Below are 27,901 nucleotides of genomic sequence, written 5' to 3'. Positions count from 1 at the left end.
CTTAAAAATCCCCATAGGAGACATTTTAAAATGTTTTACTGGTTACATGTTGTGAGTTACAGAGGAGGTCTAGGGCCAAAATTATTGCTCTTGCTCTACCAATCGCAGCGATACCTCACATGTGTAGTTTGAACACCATTTTCATATGTGGGTGGGACTTATGCATGCGTTCGCTTCTGCATGCGAGCACACGGGGACACGGGGGAAAATTTTTTTTTTTTTATTGTACATTTTACTTTATTTATTTTAGTTTGACGCTTTTTTCCAAAAAATACATTTTTTGATCACTTTTTTCCTATTACAAGGAATGTAAACATCCCTTGTAATAGGAATATGGCATGACAGGTCCTCTTTACAGTGAGATATGGGGGTCAATAAGACCCCACATCCCACCTCTAGGCTGGGAAGCCTGAAATAAATAATAAATAAACGATCCTGGCTTCGATCGTAGCGGTGAGTTGGTAGAAGCACCTGAGGGCGGCGGGAAGGGGGGGGACGTCCCTTCTCTCCTCCCGTAAGAACAATCAAGCAGTGGAACAGCCGCTATGATCATTCTTATGGTGTAGGGAATCGCCGGATGAAAAAGCTGATATCTGAATGATGCCTGTAGCTGCACCCATCATTCAGATATCCCAGCACAAAATCAAGGACGTCGTATGACGGCCGGCGGGCTGGAAGTGGTTAAAACACATTTTTTTTTTTTTTTTACACAAAGTTGTCCATTTATACAATATTTCTAACACATAGCATGTGCATACCAAAAATGACACCCCAAAATAGATTCTGCTACTCCTCCTGAGTACGGCGATACCACATGTGTGAGACTTCCACAGCCTGGCCACATACAGAGGCCGAGTACAGCTGAGTATGGCAGAGTATAGCCGAGCATGGCTGGGTATGGCTGAGCATGGCAAAGTATGGCTGGGTATCACCGAGTATTGCAGAGTATGGCTGGGTATGGCAGAGTATGGCTGGGTATGGCGGGGTATTGCAGAGTATTGCAGGGTATTGCAGAGTATTGTGGGGTATTGCGGGGTATTGCAGAGTATTGCAGGGTATTGCAGAGTATTGTGGGGTATTGCAGAGTATTGCGGGGTATTGCGGGGTATTGTGGGGTATTGCAGAGTATTGCAGACTATTACGGGGTATTGCGGGGCATTGCAGAGTATTGGGGGGTATTGCAGGGCATTGCAGAGTATTGCGGGGCATTGCAGAGTATTGCGGGGCATTGCAGAGTATTGCAGGGTATTGCGGGGTATTGCAGAGTATGGCAGGGCATTGCAGAGTATTGCAGAGTATGGCAGGGTATTGCAGAGTATTGCGGGGCATTGCAGAGTATTGCAGGGCATTGCAGAGTATTGCAGGGCATTGCAGAGTATTGCGGGGTATTGAGGGGCATTGCAGAGTATTGCGGGACATTGCAGAGTATTGCGGGGAATTGCTAAGTATTGCGGGGTATTGCGGGGCATTGCAGAGCATTGCAGGGTATTGCAGAGTATTGCAGAGTATTGCACAGGGAATTGCAGAGTATTGCAGAGTATTGCACAGGGAATTGCAGAGTATTGCACAGGGAATTGCAGAGTATTGCAGAGTAGTGCTGGGTATTGCTGAGCATGGGGGGGGATGGCTGAGCATAGAGGGATGGATGGATGTGACTGCACATGTCACTGAGCAGCGCTGTGGGCACTATACATCCAGCCCACAGTGCTGCTCCCATCCGATCCCTCCCCCTCTGTACCGATCGGTACAGAGAGGGGAGGAAGGAACCGGCGTCATGAGGAACATGTGATCGCTCCGTCATTTGACAAAGCGATCACATGGTAAACGGCCGCGATCGGTGGCCGTTTACCGTGATCCGCGATGCGGTCACGGATGTTCCCGCGTGCGCGCCCCAGGGGGCGCGTGGGAGCGGTTTTCTGGGATCACGTCACATGACGTGCTCCCAGAGTTATCCAACCGCCCTGCAGCCATAATTTGGCTATGGGCCGGTTGGTAACTGGTTAATTTAGGCCAATATGTATTCTGCTACATATTTTTGGTAAAAAAATCCCAATAAATGTATATTGATTGGTTTGCGCAAAAGTTATAGTGTCTACAAATGATGGGATATTTTTATGGATTTTGTATTCATTTTTTTTTTTTTTACTAGTAATGGTGTCAATCAGCTATTTTTAGCGGGACTGCGACAATGCAGCAGACACATCGGACACCTAACTGACATTTTTGGGGACCAGTGACACTAATACAGTGATCAGTGCTAAAAATATGCACTGTTACTCTACTAATGACACTGGCAGGGAAAGAGTCAACACCAGGGGCGATCAAAGGGTTAAGTATGTTCCTAGGGGGTGCTTGTTAACTGTGTGGGGATTGCTCTGACTGGGAGAACACAGAGATCCATGTTCCTGCTCAGCAGGAACACAAGATCTCTATGTTCTTCCCTGTCAGAACGGCAATCTGCCTTGTTTACAAAGGCAGATTGCCATTCTGCCCCTCTGGGGAATGATTGTGGGTGGCCCGCTGATTGGCTTCCCCTGTGTCCAATCGGCATGCATACCGCCGTTGGAGAGTCTACTGCACGAAGCGACGTACAGGTACATCGTTTTGTGCAGCCGGGATGCCTTGCCGCATTAAATGTGCAGAAGGCGGTCCGGAAGTGGTTAATGTATGTTGATATTGTACTGTGTGTCAGGAAACTAATGCAGCTAATGCTCATTCCTGTGCAGCTATTGCTTATTCCCTTGCAGCTAATGCTCCTGCACGTGTTACAGCATACAGACAAGCTTGGGGCAGTAACCAATATGCACTAACACGGTGCATCTGTGTGCACCAAATGCAAGTGCAATTGCAGGAATGGCACTAAGCTTCCTATTTAAAGGAAGCCCTGATTTGAGCTAATCACTGGATGTTCTTCAGCTTTGATTTCAGCCATGACCTGCGTTTCTTGTGCTCTTGCTTTTGCTGACCCACCTTCTATTGCTAACCCAGCTTTCTCCTGACCTTGCTCTGTAGATTTTGAATACTGACCTCCGCTCACCTCTGACTACACTTTGCCTGCTCCCCTGGTAATGACCTTGGCTCGCTACTGAACTGGACTGGCCTGCTACCAGTCTGACTACTCTTCCTTCTGCCTTACTGTGTACGACCCTGGCTCACGGTAACTATGATTTTGGCTTACTAAAGGCAAATAGACTGTGCACTTTGCAAAGTGCAGTTGCACTCTGCAAAAGCAGTTGCTCCAGAGCTTAGTAAAAAAAGGTAAGGCTTCACTTTGCAAAGATTATCCAATCACACGTAAGGAAAAAAAAAATGCATTCTTGCATGTACGTGATTGAAGTCAGCAGAGTTTCTGCTCATTTACTAAGCTCTGTAGCAACTGCATTTGGAGAGTGCAACTGCACTTTGTAAAGTGCACAGTTGTTTTCCCTTTAGTAAATTAACCCCTATATAACGTTATTGCATTTAAACAATTATGAATTTTGTGAATAGAGTTTTGTAGTACTTTAATATTGGTCTGAGTTCACTCTGGCACCTAAAAAATATCTTTTCCTTTATTTGATTTTCTTGTACAGTGAATATAAAAAGTCTACACACCCCTGTTAAAATGTCAGGTTTCTGTGATGCAAAAAAATAAGACAAAGATAAATAATTTCAGAACTTTTTCCACCTTTAATGTGACCTATAAACCGTACAACTCAGTTGAACAACAAACTGAAATCTTTTAGGTGGAGAGAAGTAAAAATAAAAAACTAAAATACTATGGTTGCCTAAGTGTGCATACCCTTTGACTAATACTTTGTTGAAGCACCTTTTTTATTACAGCACTCACCCTTTTTGAGTATGAGTCTATCGGCGTGGCACATCTTGACTTGGCAATATTTGCCCACTCTTCTTTGCAAAAACACTCCAAATCTGTCAGATTTCGAGGGCATCTCATGTGAACAGCCCTCTTCAGATCACCCCACAGATTTTCAATCAGATTCAGGTCTGGGCTCTGGCTGGGCCATTCCAAAACGTTAATCTTCTTCTTGTGAAGCCATTCCTTTGTTAATTTGGATGTATGCTTTGGGTTGTTGTCATGCTGAAAGATGAAGCTCTTCTTCATGCCCAGCTTTCTAGAAGGTTTTGTGCCAATTATGACTGGTATTTGGAACTGTTCCTAATTCCCTCTACCTTGACTAAGGCCCCTGTTCCAGCTGAAGAAAAAGAGCCCCAAAGCATGAAGCTGCCACCACCATGCTTCACTGTGGCTATGGTGTTCTTTTGGTGATGTGCAGTGTTGTTTTTGCACCAAACATATCTTTTGGAATCATGGCCAAAACGTTCAACCTTGATTTCATCAGACCATAACACATTTTCCCACATGCTTTTTGGGAGACTTAAGAAGTGTTTTTGCAAAATTTAGCCGGGCATGGATGTTTTTCTTTGTAAGAAAAGGCTTCCATCTTGCCACTCTACCCCATAGACCAGACTTTAGAAGAATGAGGGTGTAATGGAAATTTGTAAGTTCTGTATATAATTGTATTCTATTTTATATGTATTGCACACTGCCCTCACTGTGCACATGGCACTAATAATGTTTTCAGTACATGTTTACATTCTTTCGAGTCCTGATTAGACTTAGCCTGCCTATGTAACGCCCCTTGTTACCATAAATACGTACAATATTAATGTGATACCTACGTAATCATGTGTATAAAAACCTTCAATTGCTTCATAATAAAGCAGAACAGTTATTTGGAAAGATGCTGAGTGTATCTTTTGTGTTTCTTCCCTACTGCAGTAGTTATTATTAATTTGGAACCACTAATCAATATCAGGATAGGAGTTGCCTATCAACAAATTGTCCAAGTCATGGGAGATTGTTGTCACATGTACCACACAGCCATTACTTGCCAGATATCCCTGCAGCTCCTTTAATGTTGCTGTAGGCCTCTTGGCAGCCTCCCAATTTTCTTCTTGTCTTTTCATCAATTTTGGAGGGACGTCCAGTTCTTGGTAATGTCACTGTTGTGCCATATTTTCCCCACTTGATGATGACTGTCTTCACTGTGTTCATGGTTTATCCAATGCCTTGGAAATTCTTTTATACCCTTCTCCTGACTGATACCGTTTAACAATGAGATCCCTCTGATTCTTTGGAAGCTCTCTGCGGACCATGGCTTTTGCTGTAGGATGTAACTAAGAAAATGTCAGGAAAGACCTAGTAGAATAGCTGAACTTTATTTGGGGTTAATCAGATGGCAGGTGTGTACTGACTCCTATTTAACATTAACATGGGTTTGAATGTGATTGCTTAATTCTGAACACAGTTACATCCCCAGTTGTAAGAGGATGTGCACACTTAAGTAACCACATTGTTTTATTTTTTTATTTTTACCCCCCCCCCCCCCCAAAATATTTCAGTTAGTTTTTCAATTGAGTTGTACTGTTTATTGGTGACATTAAAGGTGGAAAAGTTCTGAAATTATTTATCTTTGTCTCATTTTTTTTACATCACAGAAACCTGACATTTTAACAGGGGTGTGTAGACTTTTTATATCCACTGTATATATTATTTGGGATGTGGTACCTGTAGCTATCCACTAACATACTGCTATTGTGTCTGGCGGTGTATACAGAACATGATGGTGACATTGTGGCTACTAAACCTGTCCACAGAATAGACCACAGGTGGCAAAAATAAATATAAGGGATCAAACAATCACCAAAAAAAGAAATAGTATCATTTTACCACTGAATCTAATGTATTCTTGTTACTATTTCCTTTATTATGATTTTGATTACTCTAAGCCTGGAGTCCTTTTTTTAGCATTGGCCATTAGTGTGTCACGCTGCTCGCCCTCCGCTGCTGTGACAGGCCAACAACAACAATCATATGACCTCCTCCAACCTCAGTGTGTATAAAATGCAGACACTGGGATAAAAACTACAGTAATTTCATTTAGTCTTCAAAATAGTCTCAGACTGCGCCAGGGGTCCACTCACTGCACTACACATATAAAAATAACCTTCAGAAAAAGGTGGATTTTAATACTTCATGAGGAGATAATTTACTGTCAGCGGCGGCAGTTATTGCGAGTTTTCACTTCACGTAAAGCTGTTTTGCTGCTCAGGCTACATACAGAACTTTTGTCAGCTAAGTGCATTTTCCTGCAGACCCGAAGTGCTCTAAGCGCAGATCCCCCTCCCCCCCCGGGCACACAATGCCTTTGTATTACCGCAGATGTTCCAGTTTAAAGGAGACATGAGATGCACTGATGTTATTTGAAGTGATCCATGCGTTTCTTCCTTTAGTTACTTTATAGACTTTACAGTCATTGTCATTACATGTATAGTTTCAGCTTGTTTATTTAACCAGTTGCATTTTCATGATATTTAAATGAGAGCTTTTGAATGTCCCCACAAAAGTCACACACTATTATTATTATGGAGAGGCTCGAAGCAAAAAAAAAAAAAAAAGGCGAAGGACGGAAATTGGCTAGGCCAGCAGGGTAGTACTTCAGCCAGTGGGTTAATGGTAAAGTGACCAGGGGTCGGTAAGGGGCTGTAGCCATTGATTGGGTAGGTAATGTTAAGGAAGGGCAAGGACTGGGGGAGGTGGGGTTGTGAAGTCTGATGGGCACTTTGAGGCAGACGGACGATGAAGAAGCCTCCCACCCTCTGGATGTTGGACTTGTGGGGTGGATATAGTGTTATGAGTGTTGGGGTCCTTGGAAGCGTCCAAGTTTTGCTGTGTAAAATCAGAGTAAGGACCCGTCTACGGTATGGCGTCCTATGGTTAATTCCAGTTTAACGGTGGTTTAATGGGATTTGTGGAGATGGAGGTGTCAGCGGTATATTTTTTATTGTCCTCGAGTCTGTGTTCTGCGGCTGAGGACCTTCAAGTGATTCCGCAGATACAAAGTTGGTGTTGGTTTCGATAGTGCCTCCAAGGACTGGCAACCTGGGGGTTATTATTATTATTATTGTTCTATATTTCTGTTCTAAGGAATGTTGATATGTTGTTTATTGATAATAAATGGTCGCTAAGGCCCACTTTACTCCAAAAGTGTGTCAGTCGTATAATTTTAGTGATAAGTGAAAAGTGGGGTTTACTGAGCTGTAGAGGTTTACGGAAGCACATCCAACATTACCTCTGGTATGACTTAGTCATGTACTTTTAAACAGCTCTGACATATTACGCTGTGCTGTACAGAGAACATGGAGCCAGTCATATCAATCTCTAGACCAGAGAAGCTTACACTCTAATTAGAGCTGTACGATTCTGGCTAAAATGAGAAGCACGATTTTTTGCTTAGAAGATAGATCACGATTCCCTCGGCATAACATCATCTTTCACATTAAAACAAAAAAAATTGGGCTAACTTTACTGTTTCATTTTTTTTTTTATTCATTGAAGTGTATTTTTTCCCAAAAATTATGTTTGAAAGACCGCTGGGCAAATACAGTGTGACATAAAATATTGCAGCAATTAACATTTTATTCCCTAGGGTCCCTGTTAAAATATATATAATGTTTGGGGGTTCCAAGTAATTTTCTAGCAAAAAATATTGATTTTAACTTAAGAAACAAGTGTCAGAAAAAGATTTAGACTTTAAGTGGTTAAACTTCCTGCATTTACAGGTTGTTAAAAACTTTGCAGACTGCCTGGATTTTTTCTTTACACACAGAAGGTTATCCCTTTGATCTATGAAGGAAGAGTTAGTTACAATGTTTCATGTTAAAAACTTGGCAGACTGCCCAGGTGTTTTCTTTTGACAGCTGAGTGAGCAGATAAGTCTCTCCACTTGTTATATGAAAGAATAGACAAACTCTGCAATAGAGATCGTCAGGGGGGTTGAATCGAGATCACGATTTTTTTAATGATTAATTGTGCAGCTCTAACTCTAATATCCCCACATTCGTCACAAACTATTCTTATAAATTTTTTATAGCTCTGACATATTCTACAGTGCTGTACAGAGGACACTGAACCAGTCGCATCAGTCTCTGCACCAGAAGTGCTTCTCCACCAGGTGGTGCTGTTCTGCAAGGTGCTGTTGGCTCACTCTGCTGTGATCTCAGCTGAGAGAAGCAGCAAGCCTGGGGCCTCTCATGCAGGCTTTTCCCAGGCAAGCATGGACCATGTTAGGGAATTTGAAGGTGGAGGCTCTCCAAAGACACTGAGGCCTACTCATGCTGCAATGGATCCTGGGCCTGTCCCTATGCAAGGGGAGTCTTTACCAGTCTTCCAGGATAGAGTGGTGAACAGACTTTGCCGCATTGCTAAGTAGGAACAGAAACTTGCTGTCATGAAAGAAGATCTCAGGAAAAAGAAATCCCTGAATAGTAAGTCTGGAAACAGTAAGCGGGTAGTCTCCAAACTGAAATCTCTGAAGGAGGCATTGAAAAAGCAGGAGAAGGTAGTTGCTTTTCTGAAGGAAAGCAGCGGTGTGTTCAGAGAAAAGTTTGAGAATGGGGAGAGATTCCAACAGATGAAGGAAAGTGCCTGTGCCAGTACCAGCCAGAGGGTGGATGCCAGAGCAACGGTGACAGTATGGATTGGGGGTAAGGAAGTGGCTTCACATGGTGGCCCCAGTATTACCCGTCTCAGGATCTGTTGCACCTGAGTCAGTATCTGCCCCCCTCCCCAGCAGCCTGGGTCATCTCAGGAGGAGGTTGAGGAAAATGGCAGATTGCTGCAGACCATAACAGAAATGGAATCTCCCTTGAGTGGCACCGACTCATCAGATGAGGATCATGATAAAGGAATGTTTGCTGAAAATCTCTCTCAGTGTGTGGAGGACTTTCCTGAGATTGCACCTGCTAACAGATCCTTGCAATCATCAGGGAATGCAGGACGAGATGGCATGTATTCAGACCATTTCTGCTGGCTGCGAGGAGTCCCACATGGACACTAACAGTGCAGAGCAGGAATGTCGCATGAACATTGAAACTGCAGAGCAGAAATGTCGCATGAACATTGAAACTGCAGAGCAGGAGGGTCGTGTGAATGAATGCTGAAACAGCTGGTGTTTTTTCTAAATGGAAGACTTTACTTGATGATGGGGCTGCTGGTAACTGTGGTACTTCTGGGACTATAGTGAGCGGGACTGTTGTGTTGGAGGGGAGGAGGGAGGATCAAGTGGTGGGTAATTTACCAAACCAGATTTCAAAGGTTCTTATGCAGCCAGTTAATATTCCTATGTAGCCAGTTAATGTGTTATCTGTCCCAGTTAGGAACTATGCTAAGGCTGTGTTGGGACAAAGTCATGCTGCTAAGTGGAAGGGAGACAGTTGTGTGCCTTTCACCTAAAGCACCTGCCATTATATGCAGGAATGTGGTACAGCTCAGGTGGGAAGGAGGAGGTATCCCACCTAACAGGAGAGTGGTTGTGGATAAGATCCTTGCCATGGGATTTAAGGAGGAGGATATTTATGCTCTTATCAGTCTGGCTTGTTCCTTTGAATACGATTTGTCATTTGTGCGTCCAGAATCGCTGGATCTCTTTTGGGAACGGTTCGAGCATGTATATAGGGGCCAGCAGGACTAGAAGGGGCTTGTCCCTATGGTAATCTCACGTCAGCCCTTGATAAAAAATGTGACTATCCTGACAAGGAATGAGTCTATACCCCCTGAGGATTTATGGGTCTGGTTGACGAGGTTTGGTGAAACTTTGTGCCCGCTAAAAAAGATTATGGATGATAGAGGAATCTGGATGGGTGGGTGGTCGGTGTCAATGAGGTTGAGTGTGTGTGGGAATGTGGTCAAGCATTTGCCCTCCTCTGCCTTTATTGGTAGAGATAGGATTACTGTCTTCTACCCTGGTCAACCTAAGCTGTGCCATAAATGTGGAGTCAAGGGACATTTCTCCTCTAACTGTCCAGATTAGAAGAACTCTTTGTGCCAGGAACTGGGGCATCTGGCGAGAGACTGTAACATCATTAAATGTAACCTATGTCATAAGATTGGTCACCCTTATAGCTTTGCACAATAAGCCTGAGCTAGTGGAGGAATTTTTCCATCTGGATAAAGAGGAGTCTGGGTTGGTGGAGGTTGTACCAGGGGATCCTAGTGTCTCTGTCCCATCAGAATCTGTGTCTGTGAGGCCGGCTGTGGTGTCAGTGTCCCCCCAGTCTGTGGTCTCCCAGTCAGTGTCAGAAAGTGTGAAGGCAGTGAAGGGTGCTGGACCAGCGTGTATGGTCAGCGGACACCGAGTCATGGAGTGAGGGATGGATTGGATGATAGTGGAGGTGGGAAGGGGAAGGGAATGAGAGTGGCTGGTGCAGAATGCAAGGTGAATGATGTGGAAGTCGGTGTGAATGATGTGGAAGTTGGGGTGAATGATGTGGAAGTCGGGGTGAATGATGTGGGGGGAGGAGTTAATGGGGGGGTTTGAAATCGCATCCTGATGGCGATTGAATCTCAAAAGGTTTCTTAGCCTGGATTGTGTTTAAGTTGAAGTTCGGGGTTTGTAGTCTCTTTTTTGTTGTCATTAAAATGTTTATTTCTGTGTTATCTTGTCAGGAAACGGTTTTCTTTACTTGCTGATGTAAGCACGCTTGTTTTTGTTTAGTTGTTTATTTTTGTGTTAATATGTTTTTATTAATAAGCTGTATGTTTGTATGATTTTTTAACAAACAAAAATTTACATTCTAATATCCCCACCACATTCACACATGATATGATTTTTTAATAAACAAAAATTTACATTCTAATATCTCCACCACATTCACACACTGTTATTATTCTTTGTACATTTATATAGCTCTGACATATTCTGCAGTGTTGTACAGAGAACACTGAGCCAGTCACATCAGTCTCTGCACCAAACATGCTTGCAATTTAATCTCCCAATACAGTCACACACTATCACATTAATGGCTGGTTCACTGGAGAGCAGCGGCTGGTGTGTGGTTCAATCTGACTGAGCTCAGCGCAGTGATGAAGCGCTGACCTCGGCAGATCGCACCGTTTCCTATTTTTTTTAAAACAAACTTTATTGAGATGTCACACAGACATCTCATAAAATTCAATTGCTTGGCTGTGCAGTCCGAGGCAGTGGATTGCCTCGCACTGCACTGTGCAGAAAAAAGTACTGCATGCAGTAGTTTTTTTCAGTGCATCATACCCGCACACCACCACAACGCAGTGGTGTGAACCAGGCACATAGGAGACAAGGCACTTGTCCATAAGGTGGGACTGCGCTGGAATAGCCACCCAATGCAGTCCCTGGTGTGAACCAGCCCTTATATAGCTCTGACATATTCGGCAGTGCTGTACAGAGAACACTGATAAATTCACACTGGTTTCTGCACCAGAGGAGCTTACACTAATGTTTTATGTTTTATACTAATGTTCCACCTAAGCATACACTATTATTATTATATATTTACTGTATATATCTTTGACTTTTTCTGGAGTGCTTTACAGAGAACACCAAACCATTGTCATCACACCAGAGGAGCTTACATTCTAATGTCCCCAGTCCAGCTATATTAATTGGATGTGGGCGGTAACCAACGCTGTACCCTGGCTTAGGCCGACAAGGCCTAGGGCAGCACTTTGCAGGGGGGCAGCACAGAAAGAGTCCCCGCCGGCTTGCGCTTTTAGTGTAGTGCCAGTCTTATGGGGCGGACTGGGCTGAGAGACAGATTAGTCTAGCGCCCCCATAAAGTGGCTGCACTGCTTCCGGAATTCCGCAACTGTGGGGGGGCGCCCTCTAGTTTTGACTGCCCTATCATCCTGGACCACAAACCTTCCTCACTGTGCTATATGTTTTCTGCTGCACCATTGGCATGGTTATATCTTCTTAGTCCTCTCCGTAAAATTATCAGAAATTTGTGCTTAAAGTAGAACTATAGGCAACACTTTTTTTTTTTTCATTTTGGAAAGAGTAGTTTATTTTTTACCATCCCTGTCCCATTGCAGAGATTTCCATTCACTTCCTGCCCCATAGCCAAACAGGAAGTGAGAGGAAATCTATGCCAATTAAGGGAATCCATTGCCCCCCCCAGACCCTCAGAACTAGTGTCCCCACTCGAAAATTTCAGGGTCTTAAACAGCAAGGGGTGTGGCCTTGACAGGAAGGGGTGGGTCATATTTAAATTAGGGAGTGCACGAGTTTAGTCAGGCCTAGGGCAGCACAAAACCTAAATACACTACTGGCGGTAACTGGAATGCTCAGGAAAAAGAACATCCAAAATCAATGAGCTGCTCTGTGAATTGAATTCAGGACCCCGGCGTAGCCAGGCAGCATTGCTATCTACTAAGCCACCATGCTGCCCATAAAATTGTTTGTAAACAATTAATTTGTGCCCTGGCTTTAGTTCATAATAGAAATAATCCCCGGGCTGGATACAAAGCTATCTGAATTTATCTTAATACTTTAAATACCATTCTAGTGCTCAGGAATGGGTTTTGTGTAACGTTGCTCAGACAATGGATTATTGGCTGCACCGACGAAGAAAAATGGGATATTTCAGCACAATGCTCTCAATCATATCCCTTTGAATCCACTTTAATTGAAATGGGCCGGGCCCCGCTGTAAGGAGACGTGTTTTACAGCCACTTCACACCACCTACCCGGCCTTTGTCCCACTTAGCTGGACTGGCAATCATGCAATTTATTAGCTTCAATTTCCACTTTTCCCCTCATCATCTATTTAGACGCTTTCATCGGTAAAAGTAGCATTCAAATCAATGCTGGGCGCACACCGACTGTTGTGCCGCTAAATTCTTTATTTTAAATAGGGTTTACCCCACGTCAAAGTCCTCATAGGCAAAGTGTACACAGTGATTATGTATCACACAATTACCGTTAATGATCCATATGAAAAAAATCAAGTATTAGAGAGCTGGAGAAGAAATTCACATACACAATTCCTAAAGGGAACCTTGCGGGAAAGTAAGATAGAGAGAAAGAAAGACAGAGAGAGAGTGAAATGCTGTTATCGGTGACAGGTGCAAGTTCCAGAGTTGTCCTTCCCATCCTGGCTTCAGTCCTTGGTGAGCCACTGCAATGGAACAAGTATTTAGCCAGTAAGGCCCCTTTCACACTGGGGCGGGGGCGGCGTTGGCAGTAAAACGGCGTTATTTTTAGCACCGCTTTACTGTCGCTTTAGCGGCGGTATTCGGCTGCTAGCGGGGGGGTTTTACCCCCCCCCGCTAGTGGCCGAGAAAGGGTTAAAACCACTGCAAAGTGCTTCAATGGTGTATACACCGCTCCTTCACCGCTCCAGAGATGCTGCTAGCAGGACTTTTTTTTAGCATCCTGCCAGGCACAGCTCCAGTGTGAAAGTACTTGGGGCTTTCATGTTGGAGACACAGCAGCGGCTCTTTCAGGGCGCTTCACAGGCGCTATTTTTAGCGCTGTAGTGCCTGCAAAGCGCCCCAGTGTGAAAGGGGACTTACATTATGTCAGAAAAGTCTAAAAGTGAACCTTTACATGTCTCTATAACTCCCTGACATGTCACACAATATACAGCTACAGTATATTTTTTATCAATCAGAAGCCATCCTTGAGCTCCAGCCAGTGACTTTGCCTAGGCTGAGATGGTGTCATCAGTCTGCTGCAGGCGAGAGGAAGCATTTCCTCAGTCTCATTTCCCTCAATGATGAGACTGCTAGTTACAAAACGGGAGGCTACCGCAGCGGCTGATCTGTGCCAGACATTTGTGAACACAATCAAGAACTGCACAGGCACCAGGAATTACAGGAATGCTTATTCTCTGAGCTGGCATCTCAGTCCAGAAAGTAGATGGCGACCCTGGATGATGTTTAAACAAAAGATGATTTCTAAAAGCAAGGAGAGCTCCATGTGACATGGATATAGTTTGTTTCCTGAGTTTATATAGCACCAATATCTTACACTACACTTTACAGAGCGCATATAACAATTTACTTCATTCCTGTACCCTGAAGGAGCTCATAACAAATATCATCATCACTCTTAGACTGGCCATTGATTAATCGAAATTTGGTTGGTTCAGCAGAGGCTGGCCAAATTTTCACCTAATGTATGGCCATTCCCATTCGAGAGAAGTCGATCTAACGATCGACTTCTGTTGAACAGGAATGCTGAAAATATTTTTTTTCGATCAGCGACTGCAGCCAATTGGCTGCAGCGCTGATCAGTGTATTAGCAAATATAACTTATAAACTGACTATATATATATATATATATATATATATATATATATATATATATATATATATATATATATATATATATATATATATATATATATATATATATATATATATATATATATACACATATATATATATATATATACACATATATATATATATATATATATATATATATATATATATATATATATATATATATATATATATATATATATACACATACATACATATGCATTATACCTATCTATGCCAGCAGGTGGTGCTGTACTATTATAGTGTATAGTTCATTTATTCTATGATATCCTCTGTATCTAAATGTGCACTTGTTTGTGTTCTCTTCCTGTCTGTCTCCATGATGATAAAAGGCATGTAATATATTTCTCCTTAAAAGTAAAGCCGTTTGCTGTATCCAAGAAGCTTCCAAAGCATGATTTCAATAATCAGCTAATAAGAGTCTGTCAGAATACAATAACACAGCAGTGAGGATTCCGCCATCCACTTCACTTGTGTGCATGGGAGAATCTGTTTGTTTTTTTCAATCACTCCACAGGCAAAGCCTTACCTCTTGTTTTATTTATGAAACAGTCAGATCCTGGGTAGAAAAGACTATCCCCTGCCAGCATGCTGCAGAGAAGGACCCTTATATGGAAGCAGTAGTCTCTCTACAGCAGTCTGAGATACCTCCTACTGAGTTAAAGCTAGAGCTCTCCAATCAGCAGAAGCATATGCATTGCTGATTGCAGGGCCATAGGTGTGACTCAGCAGATATGGGTTGGACCTCTGCAGAGAGACAACTGCTTCCACATAGAGAGCAGTGCCCTTCTCTGCAGCATGCTGGCAGGGGACATACTCTTCTACTCAGGCTGTGTCTGCTTTCTAAAACAAATGGTAAAGCTTTTTTTTTCATTTTGATGCACCTGTGTAATGATGTGTTTTGTTTTGTTTTCAATTTTGTGATCTGTATTACATCCCCCGGAAGTCACTCTGCAGAGGAGGCTTGTTAGGGGTGAATGCATAGAGTCCTGCCTGTTCTGTCAGCTGGCCATCCCCTAGTGGCTTGTCATGAGTAGGTTGGGCATAGCTATGAAAAAGAGGGGGGCACTGATTTCGAAGGGTCCTTGTTATTTTTTTCTATGTGGGGAAAGGTCCTAGGTGAACTATCCCTGTGAGAATGCTTTGTACCTGGTTTGAGGTCCCACGGTTGGAGCCCAGGCCTAATCTGTACCGTCTGTGTAAACAGGATGTTTTTTTGGAGACCATGTGGGCTAAAGATTTTCTGCTAGAATTATCATTGGAACAGAGATACACCTTTTGTTTTGCATAGTTGCCAACATTGTAAAAAAAATGTGGGACACTTTTGTGGCTGTAGGCGGAGCCGTAGAGTAATTAGGGGGCAGGGCATTCGTTTGTAGCCATGGCTTAAGGAAAATATACACATGTGGTGCGCCGCTGTGAAAAATGGGCGTGGTTTACGCAACATAGTGGGCGTGGCTTAAATGGGCGTGGCTCAAGAGGGTGTGGTTAGAGTCTGAGATGAATGAGGGATGGAGAGGGAAAGGGGGAGAGGGGGAGAGGGGAATGACGAGACAGCAGCCCCAGATCCTACACAATAAAAATATGTGTATTCTAGAAAGTTTAACAATCAGCAGATAAAGATACTCCAAACACCTGGTGTTAGCACTTCAATCATCCCGGCACCATGGTTGTTATGGTGTCAGGATGATTGAAGTGCATTATTTCTATTATTACATTGTAATATAAAATGAAATCATTCAACTCACCATAATGCAGAATCAGTGGGATCCCTGAGCGTGTCACTAGCCACGTCGCCTGCCACCAGCCGTACGTCCTTGCATCAGTTGTCCCAGCAGAGTCCGTCCTTGCATCAGATGTCCCCAGCGGAGCCCCCCTCACACCAGGAGTCCCCAGCGGAGCCCCCCCTCACATCAGGTGCCCCCAGCGGAGCCCCCCTTACATCCGATGTCCCCAGCGGAGCCCCCCTCACACCAGGAGTCTCCGGCGGAGCCCCCCTCACACCAGGAGTCCCCGGCGGAGCCCCCCCTCACATCAGGAGTCCCCGGCAGAGCCCCCCCTCACATCAGGTGTCCCCGGCAGAGCCCCCCCTCACATCAGGTGTCCCCGGCGGAGCCCCTCCTCACATCAGGAGTCCCCGGCGGAGCCCCCCCTCACATCAGGTGTCCCCGGCGGAGCCCCCCTCACATCAGGAGTTCCCGGCGGAGCCCCCCCTCACATCAAGTGTCCCCGGCGGAGCTCCCCTCACATCAGGTGTCCCCGGCGGAGCCCCCTCTCACATCAGGTGTCCCCGGCGGAGCCCCCTCTCACATCAGGTGTCCCCGGCGGAGCCCCCCCTCACATCAGGTGTCCCCGACGGAGCCCCCTTCACATCAGGTGTCCCTGGCAGAGCCCCCCCTCACATCAGGTGTCCCCGGCAGAGCCCCCCCTCACATCAGGTGTCCCCGGCAGAGCCCCCCCTCACATCAGGTGTCCCCGGCAGAGCCCCCCCTCACATTAGGTGTCCCCAGTGGAGCTCCCCCTCACATCAGGTGTCCCCGGCAGAGCCCCCCCTCACATCAGGTGTCCCCAGCGGAGCCCCCCCTCACATTAGGTGTCCCCGGCAGAGCCCCCCCTCACATCAGGTGTCCCCGGTGGAGCCCCCCTCACATCAGGTGTCCCCAGTGGAGCCCCCCTTACATCAGGTGTCCCCAGTGGAGCCCCCCTTACATCAGGTGTGTCCCCAGTGGAGCCCCCCTTACATCAGGTGTGTCCCCAGTCGAGCCCCCCTTACATCAGGTGTGTCCCCAGTGGAGCCCCCCTTACATCAGGTGTGTCCCCAGTGGAGCCCCCCTTACATCTGGTGTGTCCCCAGTGGAGCCCCCCTTACAAATTCCCACAGCGGTGCGGTGCGCCCCCCCTCCCCTACCTTAGAGGTGCCCTAGTGTGTCCGCCGGCCGCATGGCTAGAACCCCCGCCCCTTTCCATAACAGACTGGCAGCGGGGCGGGGGTAGGCAGAGGGTGGGCGGCGACAGAGGAGCTTCGTCTAGCCCCCCCCCAGCCGTCTTCCTGAGCTTCTTTAAGATGGCGGCCGGCGGAGACAATGTCCTCTAGCGGCGGCGAAAATCGAGAACCGGATTTCTCGGGACATTTCCCGGGACACCAAAAATTCGGGAATGGAGTGTTATGCCCCGTACACACGGTCGGACTTTGTTCGGACATTCCGACAACAAAATCCTAGGATTTTTTCCGACGGATGTTGGCTCAAACTTGTCTTGCATACACACGGTCACACAAAGTTGTCGGAAAATCCGATCGTTCTGAACGCGGTGATGTAAAACACGTACGTCGGGACTATAAACGGGGCAGTGGCCAATAGCTTTCATCTCTTTATTTATTCTGAGCATGCGTCGCACTTTGTCCGTCGGATTTGTGTACACACGATCGGAATTTCCGACAACTGATTTTGTTGTCGGAAAATTTTATATCCTGCTCTCAAACTTTGTGTGTCGGAAAATCCGATGGAAAATGTGTGATGAAGCCCACACACGGTCGGAATTTCCGACAACAAGGTCCTATCACACATTTTCCATCGGAAAATCCGACCGTGTGTATGGGGCATAAGTCCCGGGAATGTCCCGGGAAATTTGGGACAGTTGGCAACTATGGTTTTGTGGATGAGGTGAACCAGAAGAAGCTCTGTGTGATGCTTCTAGATGCCGAGACTCATGCAGTGATCAAGGAGTTGTAGTGGCCCCATGTGAGTGTGGGTGTTCCTCTCCTTTTCTTTCTGTCCTACCTCAAGTACAAGTAAAACTTTGGAAACTGCTTCAAGTGTGGACCTACTTTCCTTCAGGGGCAGGTAAGTGTGTTCAGTTCTTGAGAATGTCCTATGGGGGAGTCACTCTTGTATCCCTAAGAGCCTTTGAAGTGGAGGCGCCAGAATTAAGGACATCAGGACTCTAAGGGCATGTTCGCACCATCTGCAGAGACCTGCGTTTTTCTGCACTAGGAAAAATGCAGGTCTCTGCAAAACACATGGAAAACAATTGTTCTCTGTGTGACTGGTTCAAACCAAAGTGCTGGTGTGATGTGCAGTGTTGAGCTGTACAGAATTATGCAGCATGTGTGCAGTTATTCACACATAAACTTGGGGAAACTCTGCACTCAATGTGTAGGGTAGTGTAGAAGAGAGCAGAGCAGTACCATGTGCCTGGACTGCAGGGCCGCAGATAAGGTGGGGCAGCAGGAAGGATCAGATGGTGGACAGGAGGGCGGGATCAATGCAGCGGGGGCAGTTACAGGTACTGATCCCCTGTTCTTAAAATTGCCCCCCACTGCACTGATCATCCCCTCCTGTGCAGTATCTGATTCTTGCTGCTGCCTATCTCCCCAACCCCCTAACTCTGCAGGCTACCCTCTTCTCCTCTCCAGCCGGCTTTGAGCTGCTACAGGAAATCAGTTCCAGTATTCCCCCTACCCGCTGCTCTTGTCATCATCTTCTTCCCCCTGCTGCCTGCCCTCCCCCCTGTGTGCCCCCAGCAGCGCTGCCAGCTTCCCCTCCTCTCCTCTCTCGCCAGCAGCTGCAGGCACAGAAGGGGATTTTCTGTCTGGAAAATAGGGAAGTGGGCCGGTAAAAATGTTGTTTACTAGGCCGTTCCTTTTCTGAATAAACACAGTGAGTGATTAGTACTGATCACTCACGGTATTCATTCATAAGTGAAGCATAGTAAACATTATTTACTTTGCTTCAGTTTATGAATGAACAGAATCCCCTGTACAGAGCGCCTGTATGAATGGACTGAAATCGCACCACACAGAACTGCATATGAATCTCACAGGAATGCAAAGCATGTTCCTGTGGGAGTCTTGGTGTAAACCTGCCCTGTTGTGGGGGGGGGACTCTGATGGGGAGACTCTGTTGTGGGGCTCTGATGGAAGGGGACTCGGATGGGAGCTACAATTCTAAGGGGGCTCTGATTGGGACTATGCTATAAAGGGAAGCTCCGATGGGACTATGAAGTAAACTGAGGCTCCTCAATAATGCTAGCAATAAACTGTCCAAAATGTCCAAGTGATGGCACAGTATGAAAAAACTGATGTCAATGTGCAAAAAAACAGAAATGTGGCAAAAAATTAATGCAAGCTTATGTCTCATGTCCCGTACACACAATCGGAAATTCCGCCAGCAAAAGTCGGATGTGAGCTTTTGGTCAGAAAATGCGACCGGGTGTATGCTCCATCGGACTTTTGCTGGCAAAATTCCAGCCAGCAAAAGATTGACAGCAGGTTCTCTATTTTTCGGTTGGAAAAAGTTCCTATTCGAAAATGCGTTTGTCTATATGCAATTTGGACGCCCAAAAAATCATGCATGCTCGGAAACAATTCGACGCATGCTCGGAAGCATTGAACTTCATTTTCTCGGCTCGTCGTAGTGTTGTACCTCACCGCGTTCTTGACGGTCGAAAGTTCAGAGAACTTTTGTGTGACCGGGTGTATGCAAGGCAAGCTTGAGCGGACTTCCGTCGGAAAAACCATCCAAGTTTTTTCTGACGGAATTTCTGATCATGTGTATGGGACATAAGAGTTTTTTTCCATCAGTTTTTTTTCATGTATTGTGTGAACGAGGCCTAAATGTTAGAATTCCCAGTTAGCAGAGGTTCAGAATCCCCTGTTACCTAGGTGCTTCGGCAGAAGGGGCGTTGCTAGGTCTGCAAAAGATCTGGGGCTAGAGCCCATAGCAGCAGTCACCAACCTTTTTGCATGCCCGCGCGGGGGGGGGGGGATAGACTGGTGGTAAGCAATTTTTCACGGGCGATGGCTGGTGTTGGTGCTTCAATCATCATGGCACCATGGTTGATATGGTGTCAGGGTGATTGAAGTGCATTATTTCTATTGTTACATTCTAATATATAATGAAGCGGTTCAACTCACCGTACTGCAGAATCAGTGGGAGCCCTGGGCGTGTCACTTGCCACATCTCCTGTCACCATATGCAGCGTGTCACTTGCCACCGTCGCCTGTCACCAGATGCAGCGTTTTACTTGCCACCGTCACCTGCCACCAGATGTGGATTGTCACTTGCCATGTCGCCTGCCACCAGATGTGGATTGTCACTTGCCACTTTCACCTGGAAGCAGATATGGATTGTCACTTGCTACGTCACCTGCCACCATTTGCAGATTGCCACTTGCCATGTCACCTGCCACCATTTGCAGATTGCCACGTCTCCTGTCACCATTTTCAGATTGTCACTTGCCACGTCTCCTACCACCTTTTGCAGATTGTCACTTGCCATGTCTCCTGGCTCCATTTGCAGATTGCCACATCTCCTGCCACCATTTGCAGATTGTCACTTGCCATGTCACCGGCCACCAGCTGTGGGTTATCACTTGCCAACTGATGTGGATTGTCACTTGCCATGCCAGCCAGTGCCACCAAATGTGCATTGATGCTGCATTGGTGGCAAACTGACAGCACTGGTCCATTTAGTGAGAGCGGGAGAGCGGTGATGCGGGGCGGCCAGTGAGAGATGATGTCATCTCGCTGCTCCCTGCCGCACCTCCGACATTGAAACAAGGGGGTCTGGCTGCAAAGTGGAGCTCCGCGATGACAGGAAGCACGTGACCTCCATTCCACTGTGCTGTGAGGGCGGAAGAGCCCTGATGGGTGGCGGGCAGTGAGAGATGATGTCATCTCTCTGCTGCTTGCCGCATGTTGCTCCCAAATTGAAGAGGCCCAGCTGTGAAGAGCGCTGATGTGGAGCGGGCGGAGAGAGATGTCATCTCTGCTCATCCGCCCACTCGCTTCTCTCCTCTTGTCCGCCTCTCTCATGCAACCAGCCCACCCGCCGCAAGATCAGCCGCAGCCCGCTGGTTAGGCAGGCACCCTGCAGCAAGAGATTTGGGGCTGTGGGCCCCAGATTCGGGGCTATAGCCCCAATAGCCAACCCCTAGCAATGCCCCTGTTCGGCAGCATTGGATGTAACAGCAGCCAGATAGGGTTCGTCTTGCATTACTCCCATTGCACCCTCTTCAAAACACAGTTAGATTTGGAATGTTTTTAACAGATTTAAACTGAACGTTTAACTGGGTTTTAACTTCTCTGTATGTTCTTGAATTTTGGTTCCTTCACAAATGGGCAGAGAATGTAGAAGCACCATTTTGTGAGATTTGAATCTAGCACCTCCGGCACTGTAAGGCAAGCATGCAACATCTATCTATATGCCATATTAATGGCATTTTGAATGCACAGTGATACCATGACGAGATCCTGAGGCCTATTGTTGTGCCATTCATCCACGACCATCACCTCATGTTGCAGCATGATAATGCACGGCCCCATATTGCAAGGATCTGTACACAATTCCTGGAAGCTGAAAACATCCCAGTTCTTGCATGGCCAGCATACTCACCGGACATGTCACCCATTGAGCATGTTTAGGATTCTCTGGATCGGCGTATACGACAGTGTGTTCCAGTTCCTGCCAATATTCAGCAACTTCGCACAGCCATTGAAGAGGAATGGACCAACACTCCACAGGCCACAATCAACAACTGGATCAACTCTATGCAAAGGAGATGTGCTGCACTGCGTGAGGCACATGGTGGTCACACCAGATACTGACTGGTTTTCGGATCCCCCAATACAGTAAAACTGCACATTTTAGAGTGGCCTTTTATTGTGGCCCGCCTAAGGCACACCTGTGCAATAATCATGCTGTCTAATCTGCATCTTGATATGCCACACCTGTGAGGTGGATGGATTATCTCGGCAAAGGAGAAGTGCTCACTGACACAGATTTAGACAGATTTGTGAACAATATTTGAGAGAAATAGGCCTTTTGTGTACATAGAAAAAGTCATAGATCTTTAAGTTCAGCTCTTGATAAATGGGGGCAAACGCAAAAGTGTTGCGTTTATAATTTTGCTCAGTGTATATCCCGTGGTGAGCAATTGTTAGGGTCACTATATTCTTTTGCTATTTTTTTTCATCATATCTTATATGCTTTTGCTGCACACTTTTTTTATATTTCTTGTATTCCTCCTTGCTCCATTCCCCTTAACATTTTTTGTGTCTTTTCTTTTTAATTTCATCTTTCCTTTTCCCCGACAGAAGGGAAATAAAGTGGAAGAATAACTCATAAAGCTCAGTAAGTCTGTGCTGCGAGAGATTTCTAACTTACTACAAAAAGAGAAAGGTCATTGGCAGCTGCAGGGCTCTGACATTGTTCCTTTAAGTTAGACCCTCAACGCTAACTCTTCTCACCACTTGGCATGTAGAGCGCGCGACCTTTCATAACTTGCCCAGAAGACACGACGGGTATTAGCACAAAAAATGTACTTTTCCTTCATGCGCTCCTCTGGCTTATTACCCTGGTTTAGGTGTTTTACTTTCAGAGAAATAATAGGAAATAATAATTTGTATCTTTCAGGGTTGGGGAATTAGTTGGGTTTTGGTTTGGGTTCATATGTCGAAGTCCAGTTACCAAATACCTGTTGCTGAACTGTTACATGTGTTTCAGAGCAAGAAAAGCTAAAGTCGGCCATACATGGTTCAAAATTCAACTGGTTCAGCAGAGACCAGCCTAATTTTGTTCCATGTATGGATCGAAAGGGTGAAGGGTGGTTGTACAGAATTCAATCTACTGATCGATTTCTGTACAACCGCCCTGTTGTATTTTTGACACTCGATCGTCACCGCCAGCCATAGCCAGCAGCACTGATTAGTGTATTCTGACAGCAGGGGAGTCTCCCAGCTGGCAGAATGCAATAAAGCAGTGGGAACGATTCCCCCATCTGCCTTGAATGTGTGTATGGGGAATTCTTTACTGTTCAACGCGCTAGTTGAATCAAAAAATGACTAATTTATGGCCACCCTAAGTTATGTCTATAGATTATGGGTTGGGATAAAGGGCTGAGGCTGAGGGGTAGACAGTGACACTGGTATGTTTATAGGGATCACCTGAGGATTAGAGAGAGATTTGGCGGTTAAATGGAAAACGAGATTTGGATGACATAAGTAGTTACAGTGAGGGTTTTGGGCTAGGAGAAAGCTAAGGTATACAGTATATACTATAGTTTGTTGACTCTATAAATTTCCTACAGACTAAATAATATAACCTGATTTGGGTTGTTTTCACCAAAGAAATGTAACATTTTGGCCTAAAATTTTTGAAGAAAGATTATTTATTTGCAAAATGTTATAACAGAGATGCGTTTTTTCCAGACATTTCGATCTTTTTTCGCTTGTTTTACAAAAAATTAAGAAAAAAAAAAAGTGATGATTAAATACCACCAAAAAAAAGTTCTATTTGTGTGAAACAAATGATAAAAAACTAGTTTGGGTACAGTGTTGCATGACTGCGCAATTGTCATTCAAAGTGTGACAGCCCTGAAAGCTGAAAATTGGCCTGGGCAGGAGGGGGTAAAAATGTCTGGTATTGAAGTGGTTAAATATTATATATAGAAAATAGCTGATGAAAATAAAATGCTTCTGATACTGCTGGTCCATATTAACTTTTAGGCACCATGCACACTGAAGCTCATAAAGGGCCATTTTTGGAAGTTTGGGCGTTTTATTTAACAGCCCATAAACTCCCCTCTATGTTATCCTATGTGTCCATGCACACATGGACGTTTTCGGATGTTTATCAGCAGTGGAGTTTATGGGCTGTTTTCTGAACGCCATAAAATCGCGTTCAGGAGTTGTTTTTCTGACTACAAAAAACTCCAACTGCTCATAAACGCTGATAAACATTGATAAACGCTCAAAAACTTGGCTCACCAGTGTTTTTTAACATTTTTGATCCATTGGAAAAAAATTAAATAAAAAAATAAAAAACGCTAATAAACGCTATTGCAGAAAATTTTTTAAAAACGTTGAAAGACTCATTGCAAAGCTACTGGCGTTTTTATAACATTATTTTATCATCCAGTGTGCATGGAGCCTTACAATTTAAATTGAATTTCCCTTTTTGAATTGAGGCTGCTTTTCAAATACCTTTAAACCGTAGGTCTCAGACCTCCCACCCCATGTAGGGAAGCCCCTAACTCTTTCTAAGATATCTTCATGCCAACGCATTATGTTAAATCATATAAAGATCTAAAAAGTCCCCAAAGTAATATTAGACCTCCTTGTAAACTTATATCATTGAGTGCTGTGGAATCCACCGAACGTCCAAGAGCATCAGACGCCACAATTAGATCACAATCTTTTGGCAAGGAAATTTATTAAACAGAAAAAAGTGACCTCATGTTTCATGCTGAACTCGTCCAATCCTCAGCAGCCCTTCTCGGTGAATTGTGGTCTGGACGCCGTCTATGATACAGTAGCCCAGATCTTGGAAATAATGGCGTAATGTGCTGACAGCGCTGGAATTCTCTGGCTTCCTGAAAACCATTATGGGCTCATCTTACTCTGCACGACCCAAATTTTCTGCAAACTTTTATCACAGCGTAGCTGAAATTAATTCTTCATTATTTGTTCTACTGCGGGCTGACTTGAAAGATCCTTTGAAAGATGCTTTGTGTTTTATTGGCTCTGTATTTCCCCTTTGAAAGAGATAATTCCACGCAGGCAGAGACTTTCTGTCCCAAAAACATGTGTTCGATATTTCCTCTGGATTCCAGCAGGGGGTCACAGTGGAGAATGTTGGGGCTCTTTTGTTCTACCATAAATGACCTTTCACCCCCACACTTACAACGCTGTCAGGCGATCTGTCATTTTAATAAGTGAGTGGAGACATAATTCTAGAATTGCGGTCTCTTTTCCCTAATATATGAAGTGTTTAAAGGGAAGCTCATCTTTTTTTTTATGTTTTTAGCTAAGTATATGGCCTTAATAAATAAATAGGCAGCTAAATACACAAGCAACATACATATATATATACACTATTCTACCCAATAATGGATTTGTATCTCTGATTAGACAGTCTTGTGGTCCTGGCTCTACTGGCAGAATACACACCCATTGCAGCAGCACTGCTCTATCAAGAACACTGCTGACTGGACAATAAAGCAGCAGCACATCCTGGGCAGTCTTCTGATTGGACAGAAACAAGGGCCCATTGATGAAGTCATTCCTGTGACCTCTTCGTGGGAGCCGCTGGTGAATAGGGATACCCCACCCTGCACAGCCATGCACACCAAATTTCAACAGGCTCAGTTGAGACAGGAAACAGTCCAGAAACTTTTTGTTTGTGTTTTATTTGGGGGTTAATAAACTTGGATGGGGATAGGGGTAATAAGGGATGCCCACTTGACTGAAACAAATTCTCTTCAAGGACACTTCATATATGTACACTCCTTTCCTTCCTCCTGCACAGTCTTGCTTGCAGATCTACTGCGATATCACCCAAGAAAAATCTTTAGCAAAGCCCCCTTACAGGCAGGGACCGCAGGCCCCTATACTTGAGAACGATGGGGTGACACCACTATCACTTTCACTGCACTTTCTCCCATGGTCACTGGTCCCAGCACCACCACTTCAGGCTCTGCCAGCCCACCTAGCTGCAGCAGCCCCTTTCACTAGTGCTCCTGCCACACTCACCAGCCCTCCCGGCTGACGTCTCCTGGTGACCTCCTGGACGTGCTGTCCTCACTCTTGCTCCTGTGTCTCTGGAAAAAAGGAGATGCAGCTCACAAACACTCTTGCTCTGGAATGACACCGCCCTAGTAAGAACTGGTTCCAGGTGCTGGCTTTGCTGGTTTGCAGTGAGGTAGAAAGAAATCCTGGATAGCCGCACTCTGGGATAAGGACATCTTTATTTCAATAAAATCCAAGCATACAGTCAATTGCAGAGACATACAGGGTGGTAGACTGCTAACGAGTTTCACATCATTTGGATGCTTATTCGTAGCTACGAATAAGCATCCAAATGATGAAAAGCATCCTTATTGATGAAAAGCATCCTTATTCGTAGCTACAAATAAGCATCCAAATGATGTGAAACGCGTTAGCAGTCTACCACCCTATACGTCTCTGCAATTGACTGTATGTTTGGATTTTATTGAAATAAAGATGTCCTTATCCCAGAGTGCGGCTATCCAGGATTTCTTTCTACCTCCTGTGTCTCTGGACAGGACCCCTTTGTGTGTCTTGGGAGGATCCCTCCAGCCCCCGAGCCCCAGGCCCAAGGTCACCCTCCCCCAGGACTAGGGGGCTACTCTCAAGGGCCACCGACAGCCCCCTTAGCACTCCATCTCCAGCTTTCACCCAAACTCCACTGCCCCTGCTGGCCTGCCCCCATTTGCTAGAGATTGGTTGGGGTCCTCCTCAATGCTCCAGGCAGCTCCTCCTAACCTCCCTCCCATTCTTCTGGAAGCTTCTCCAAGGGGGGGGGGGGGGAGTACCAGAGGTGCCTGGTGAGGCAGTCAGCCTCCCTCAATCACTCACCCTGACCCAGATTCAACCCAGCCTGGCTCTCAGCCAGGCCAAATTTACCTACACTATAAAAAAAAAAAATATATTACACTTACACTTTCTAGCTCACTAGAAGGTGCTACACATATCCACAGTGTTATGCTGACAGAACCACAAAATGCAGTTGAGCTTTATTGGCGGAAACTTCTACTCCTTCCTCCCCTAGCCTTAAAGAGCTTACAGGTGGATAATAAATACAGAATATATATACCAGTTGTATTTAACGAGCCAATAAATAAATTGTTTACATAAATAGATAACTCAGTTGGTGATCACAGTTTGATAAACAAAGCCTTATTTTATTGTTAGACTTTGGTTTCCTGTGCTCCTCAATATTGATTGTCAAGTTCCCAGCTGATAAAGGGCCATTTTTGGGAAAACACCAGGTTCAGGATAGGCGATAGAAGCTTCTCTAACCTTCAGAAGCTCTTTAGAGCCCACTGTACACTTAAAAAACACCAAATACCACCTTCATTTTACCTTCCACATTGACATCAAACCACTCATCCCTGAGTGCTAGGTAGAGAATTGCATTTAGGTTATATTCTATGACCAAATACTGTATAATACTAGCACCCATAGCTATTTTTTTTTGGGGGGGGGGCGGTGCTGAGTGGGCGCTTAGCTGATTTTTGCAGGAGCTCCACCACCCGGTGGAAAAGCAATAATTTGTGGTAAATTTCCAGTTTATCTTGAAATATTCAAAGTTTACTTTACTTTAACTTTCCTAAAAAAAAAAGCATGATAACCACATGTACCAATTCAATTGGTTATAAAGGCTAAAGTTTTTTTTTTACTTTAATGCATTCTCTGCATTAAAGTTTCATTAAACGCACACCTTAAAAAAACTCTCAATAAATGGTGTATTACATGCTGTTCATACTCACTCATTCACTATGGGGTTCATTTTCTGTATTCTGCAAAATCACTGGTTAATCCTGATGTTCTTTTTCTCCCCTCCTGTCCATGTCCCCACTCAGGGCCGTCTTTAATATTGATTGGAACTTGGGCAAAACTTTTCTTGGGGCCCTCCCATGCAGTTTCGCTCTCCACCTGCTCTGAGACATACAATAAATAGCAGCTAGACTCAAAATCAGTTTACGGAATCAGATCAGGCAGCTTTGCTTTTGCGATTGGTTGCCAAAGGTTACAGTATAACATTATCGCTCACTGACTGGTTGCTAGAGGTTACAGCCCACATTACGGCTCACTGATTAGTTGCTAGAGGTTACAGCATATGATTTCTGCTTGTTGATTGGTTGCTAGAGATTACCATGGATATGACCACAGGGGGTCATGATACACATATCAATGCCGCCGGACGACGC

Source organism: Aquarana catesbeiana, linkage group LG03 (assembly GCF_042186555.1).
Source record: "Aquarana catesbeiana isolate 2022-GZ linkage group LG03, ASM4218655v1, whole genome shotgun sequence".
Taxonomy (NCBI): domain Eukaryota; kingdom Metazoa; phylum Chordata; class Amphibia; order Anura; family Ranidae; genus Aquarana; species Aquarana catesbeiana.
The sequence above is the reverse complement of the archived record's forward strand: the minus strand, read 5'-3'. Positions refer to the sequence as shown.